Source organism: Sinohyriopsis cumingii, chromosome 6 (assembly GCF_028554795.1).
Source record: "Sinohyriopsis cumingii isolate HCF-2022 chromosome 6, ASM2855479v2, whole genome shotgun sequence".
Classification (NCBI taxonomy): domain Eukaryota; kingdom Metazoa; phylum Mollusca; class Bivalvia; order Unionida; family Unionidae; genus Sinohyriopsis; species Sinohyriopsis cumingii.
Genome location: NC_142966.1, coordinates 51,291,810 through 51,297,911, shown reverse-complemented (window position 1 = coordinate 51,297,911; position 6,102 = coordinate 51,291,810).

Genomic DNA, 6,102 nt, shown 5'->3' with positions numbered 1-6,102 from the left:
ATTCATAACTGATTTTCATTTTTTTAAAAATGCCATAGTTGCAAAAGTGATACAGAACCAGTCGTCAGAATGGTGCAGGCAGTGTACGATAGGGTATTCTCGATGTGTTGGTACCATCAACTAAAGAAATGGCCAAATAAGATGACAGTAATGTTTGTGGTACGACACTGATTCTTTATATGCATGTATGTATGTATGTATATATATATATATATATATATATATATATATATATATATATATATATATATATATATATATATATATATATATATATATATATATATATATATATATACATAGAGAGAGAGAGAGAGAGAGAGAGAGGGAGAGAGAGGGAGAGAGAGAGAGAGGAATCTTGCCTTTTTGCTAATTTACTTTTCGTATCTCAGTCGGTTCGTACCGGCTAGGTGCATCTCGGTCATCAAGAGACACAGCCATTGCTATTTTCTTTTGGCTTGATGGAATTGTTTTCAAATCAAACGAACGCCGAAAATTTCAGAAATTTACCCAAAAAGTGTTTGGCTGAGAGAAACAAAATAATTTTTAAAAATAGATGATTAGAACAACAAAACAAAAGATAAGACAAAATGAAAATGTACTAAAAGTTAGTGAACAGCTCGTAAATGTGTACAACCGACTAGGTACATATTCCATGTATACTGTACATTTTGGACGGTGCAATTCCTCAAAATTTTGCTAAGCACGAACGCGTAATCTGTGAAAATAAATTCACCAAATCATGAGACACAAGATCTTTCCTCTCTTCATGATGACTGGGAAACAAATGAAATACATGTGTCTCTGAAATCCAAGCAACTTTTATCTGAGAAACAACATTATCCGGTGATGAAATAAGAAACGCAAAACGTTCATAGAAAGCAGATTTACAACAGTAAAGTCATAGATAGCAGATTTACAATTTGTCACAAACTTTGTTTTAGAGCATGAAAATGTGACTACCAAAAGTAAAACACTGAGATACATAAAGCTTCTAGAAAAATATCTGGAGTTAAACAGTGAGATACGCTCTATATATGAAGTGCCAGCACCTGACCTAAGCAACGTTCTCTCAAGAAATTTCTTTTGGATTTGTCAGAGTGATGGAAACGAATATGAGCCAACAACGTTGGGAGGTAATAAAAGGTCAATATATTGACTACAAAACACAAACGTTGAATTTAAATAATACTGTATGAGCAAATAGAATGATGCATAGCTCAAATATAGTAGTTTGAAATTGTTAATAGAGAAATGAATTTGTGAATGAGTACACAAATTAATGAGATAACTAATTACTATAAACATGATGTAATGACCAAAAAGTATGTTTACAGAGAGTTAAAACGTAAATTAAAATACTATATAAAGAACTGGACTATTACATAATTTAAGGTTTCCACAACGTCGATAACACATCATACTAAACATTGAGAGAGAGAGAGAGAGAGAGAGACTTGGTACACCTATATACATGACTTTTTATGGGAAATTTTGAACGGCATCTGAGAAGGCATAAATACAATTGCACCTTGGTTTATGGTCTTGAATTTTACAAGGCAAAATGGCCCTAAAAGGTAAACAGAATGATCTGAGGAAGAATGGGAAATGAAACAAACCCAAAATTGCTTAGGCCGTCACTTATGATGACATTGATAAACTGTTTGAATCTTTGCTTTTGGACCTCAGCACACCAACAAGTTTACTGAAAACTTTATGGTTTATCAATACTTTGCACTTTTGGGTATGGGGAGGGAGTGAAGAACACAGAAGCATCATGTGAGAAGACATCTCATTAAATCAAGATTGCGAACTTACACTAGAATATTTGCAGTTTAACGAGAGACAAATGAAGAGAAGGACATGGGAGGACATACAAAACGCAAGCAATGAAAATCCAAGGATGTATGCTAACTCTCTATATCCAGACAGATGTCCAGTAACTATTTTCAAATGTTATATGAATAAACGTTCGAGTGAAGTTTTTTACTTTGACCATCCATTTTACCTTGCCCCTGTATCTTACGTGTATGTACCTGGGACACATGAGCAATGGATTTACGGGCAGCAGTTGGGGCAAACAAGCTTAACTTATTCATGCAAAATATGGCTATGACTTCTAGTTGACTTCTAAACGCATTACAAACTCGAGCGTGAGAAAATATCTATACCAGAAACTAAAATAAAACAATGTTACAGACACACAATCTATACACATGTCTGGCCACATACATCCTAACTCTCTCTCTAAAACTACCGAAAACTTAATAACAGTCAGAAATGTGTTATGTCGAACATGCTTTCTTCTACCTTTGTCAAAGATCTTCTTTGTGCTCCAGCTGAATCAAAGATGTACATGCAATCACAAATTACAAATAATGCACTTACCAATCACAAAGAATAAGTTATTCGTCCACACGCTATATCACATGCAGATTTCCCTGTTGCATATCCCTGCACTACCAATAGGAACACATATTTCCGAGACCAATATATATATTTTTCCAATAAACCGTAAACGTGAAAGTTCAGCACATGGTTTTCCACTAGGGACTGTGTTTAGAGGGTCTTTCCCACACGGGTTAATTTCGCAATCAATATTAATTACAACACCAGCATGTCATAAACAGATTTACCTCCCCCAAAGAGAAGGAGATAAGAGTTATATATGATAGTGACACAGATTTCTGATCACCAATGAATAATCAAACGCACGGTCATTCACACTACAAGTTACTTTTCATTATGGTATATTTAGAGCTGTGTACCTATTATATAACGTTTATAGAACGTTTACAAATTAGAACTGATGAAATTTGAAACATTTTCTTGGAATAAATATTACATATTTATTGTTAATTTCATATAACATACATCTATTAAATGTGACAATGCCTCAATACTATTTAACGATCTATGTTGTTATTTTCTCACTGGTAAACATTGTGTACTTCGGATGGACAGGTCACGCCACAGCCCTCATTAACACATGGCTTTAAACTCTTTGCGTGATATTTACAATGCGTAACAATCATGACATGTTCCGAATAAATGGCATGTTCAGTTTTAGCTGTTTGTGGAGGAGGGTGTATAAGCGGTAAATATAGTTGGATTCTACGGTAATGATTATTCTGATTTTCTTAAATCATTATAACACCGAATGACCTACAGATAAAGGTGAAGACAATATTATGTTGTTGTTGTTGTTGAGTTTAATTATAGTAGCGTTCGCACAATTGTGCATGTGCCACTTTTTTCTGACTGCACCGCAGCCTGCTAGTTGTTCTTGGGGAAGGGATGGTGCCACCTCCCCCAGGCTTTTATGGATTCAAGGAACCCTGATAGTTTGGCCTCAATCTGTGGGTCCATAAAGGTCCCTACAGTTGAATGGTTGGCTGTCATTAGTGGGAAGGAGAGCTCGGGAACGGTCCTGCTTGCTTTACATCGCTGGTTTCTTGTTACATTTGCCTTTCTTTTTTTTCTTTTTTTTTTTCGAGATTTTTTTTTCCTCTTCAAAATGTTCTAAAAGGAGGGGGGATGTTCTATGCTGTTTATACAGGTTCTTAGTAGATATCATGTATGAAGAGAGATTTTCAAGATTATTATGGTATTACTAGTCCAGGTGTTTAGGGTGTGTTTCCTACGTTATGTTATTTATAAGTTTTTAGATATTACCTCTTTAAGTTATTTATTAATTGATGTTTTTAGAGATTGAATGTTATTTATACTTTATTTAGCAAGAGACCGGAGTCCTAGCCGATTACACGGTTCGTTAAGGACATCTAGGACAGGAATCCTAGCTGATTACTCGGTTCGTTAAGGACATCTAGGGCATCCGATTTTGCGGTTTCCTTAGTTTTTTATAGGTGCTTCGTAAGTGAATTATTTATTAATACTTTTATAAAATTGAATGATATGTTATGGTTTTTTATGTGGTGGCTTCTACATTTATTTAGCTAGTTACTGGGTCTTTTGGTTTTGTGGGGATAGTAATTATATTTTGTTCCTAAGTCCTGCTGAGTCTATGAATTGATTTATATTTTTATATGCTGATTGTTTATTTTTATTAGAGTCCATAAGTAACTCTGCGTATGTGTGTGGTAATCCAATCTCTTTTTGGTTTTTGATAAATATTTTCCGAGCGAGTTGATATTTTGGGCATATATTGAATACGTGGTGTAGATCTTCGGTGGTGTGGCAGTTAAAGCAGTTAATGGTTGCTGGTTTGGGTCCTATAAACCTTCCAAAACTGCTTGCTAGTTTAGTTTTTCCAGTTATTATCCTGTTTATGGTTTTCTGTTCTAAATAGGTACCCTTAGGTAGCTGTATGTTCCTATCTACGTTTTTTTGGGGTTTCATGGTGATTTTTCCCTTTTGTGGAGGAGTTCCAAAAATCTTGCCATGTTTGGTCTATATATGTTTGTGCGAAGTTCATTGCTTCTGTAGAGCTATAGTTAAGCTTGATAGAGTTTTGATCTCCTAGTTTGGTTTTTGCAACTTTGTCTGCTGTTTCGTTGCCAGAGATTCCAGTGTGCGACGGTATCCACATGAGCTCGACTAATTGATGTGCTGTGGTGATATCGTCGATTAATTGGCATGCTCTGTCGAGGAATTGTTCCCTAGAGTGTGTATTGCGATTTTGGATCGATTTGATAACGCTTAGGGAATCGCTTATAATGACTGCTTTAGGTATTTGATTGTCTTTGATCCATTGTAGTGATTCAAGTATAGCCCAGAATTCAGTGGTGTAAATGGAGCAATAGTCAGGTAATCTGGATCCCGTTTGTATATTGAATTCAGGGATGACTATTGCTGCTGCTGTTCTTGGTGGGTTGTTTGTTTTTGATCCATCGGTATATATTTTAACATAGTCCGGGTATTTTTTGTTGATTTCGTTTACCAGTACAGGTTTTAGTAAGTTTTCTTGTCCTTCTTTATTGCCTAATTTGGTAGTTTCAATGTTAATCCTTGGTGATTTTTGAAACCATGGTGATTTGTTCTGGTCTCTATTGTTTGTTACCTGTTTTTTTAGTAGAGGTATCTTTTCTCTTAGTTCAAGGATTACTTTGCCACTTGGTGTGATAGGTATGATTTTGGGTTTGAAGACAACTTTACACTTATTTATAGCTATTTTGGTGGGATGGGTGTCTGGGTGGGTATCTAATCGAATGGAGTATCGGAGGAGCAGTTCTTGCCTACGTAATTTTAAGGGTAGTTCTCCTGTTAGTGTTTGTAGTTCTTCTAATGATGTTGAGGGGAGTGTTCCTGTGCATAATAGCAAGGCTTTTCTCTGGATAGTGTCAAGTTTTTGTAGTACAGGCTGCTTAGCTGAGTTATATGCTTGGCAACTGTAATCCAGTTTTGATCTAATTAGGCTTTTATATATCGTGAGGAGGGTTTCCTGGCTGGATCCCCAGTTAGTCCCTGTGATGTTCCTGAGTACATTGAGATCTTTGTTACAATTCTGGGTGAGTTGTTCAATGTGCTGTTTCCATGTGAGGTGGTTGTCAAAGAACATTCCTAGGAATTTTACTACTGTTACGTATTTGATTAATTGATTTTGTATATAGAAGTTTGGATAGACTAGGTTGTTATTTCGTTTGGGGGTGAATATGATTGCCACAGTTTTTTCATGAGATATTTTGAAACCCCATTTGTCCGCCCATCTCCCTATGTTGTCTAGGCTCTGCTGGATTTCTTTAACTACTGTGTTATTGGCAGGATTTCCATTCCTCCATATGCCACTATCATCTGCAAATTGTGACAAGTTTATTTTTCTGGAGGCTACATTGAGGTCAAGGTCGTTTACCATTAGGTTAAATAGTAACGGACTTATTACACTGCCTTGCGGTGTTCCATTTTCAAGTGAAAATATTCTTCCGAATGGGTGTTGCCTATTCTTGTGGTAATTTTCCGGCCTGTGAGGAAATCGCCAATCCAGTTGAACAAGCGTCCAGTTATTCCAAATTGGTTTAATTTGGCCATTAGTCCATTGGTCCATACTAGGTCGAACGCTTTTTCTAGGTCTAAAAAAAACCGCTATGAGGTTGCGATCGGTTTTCCTATGTGCGTTAAAAGCGAGTTTGATGTCTGTTTCCAATA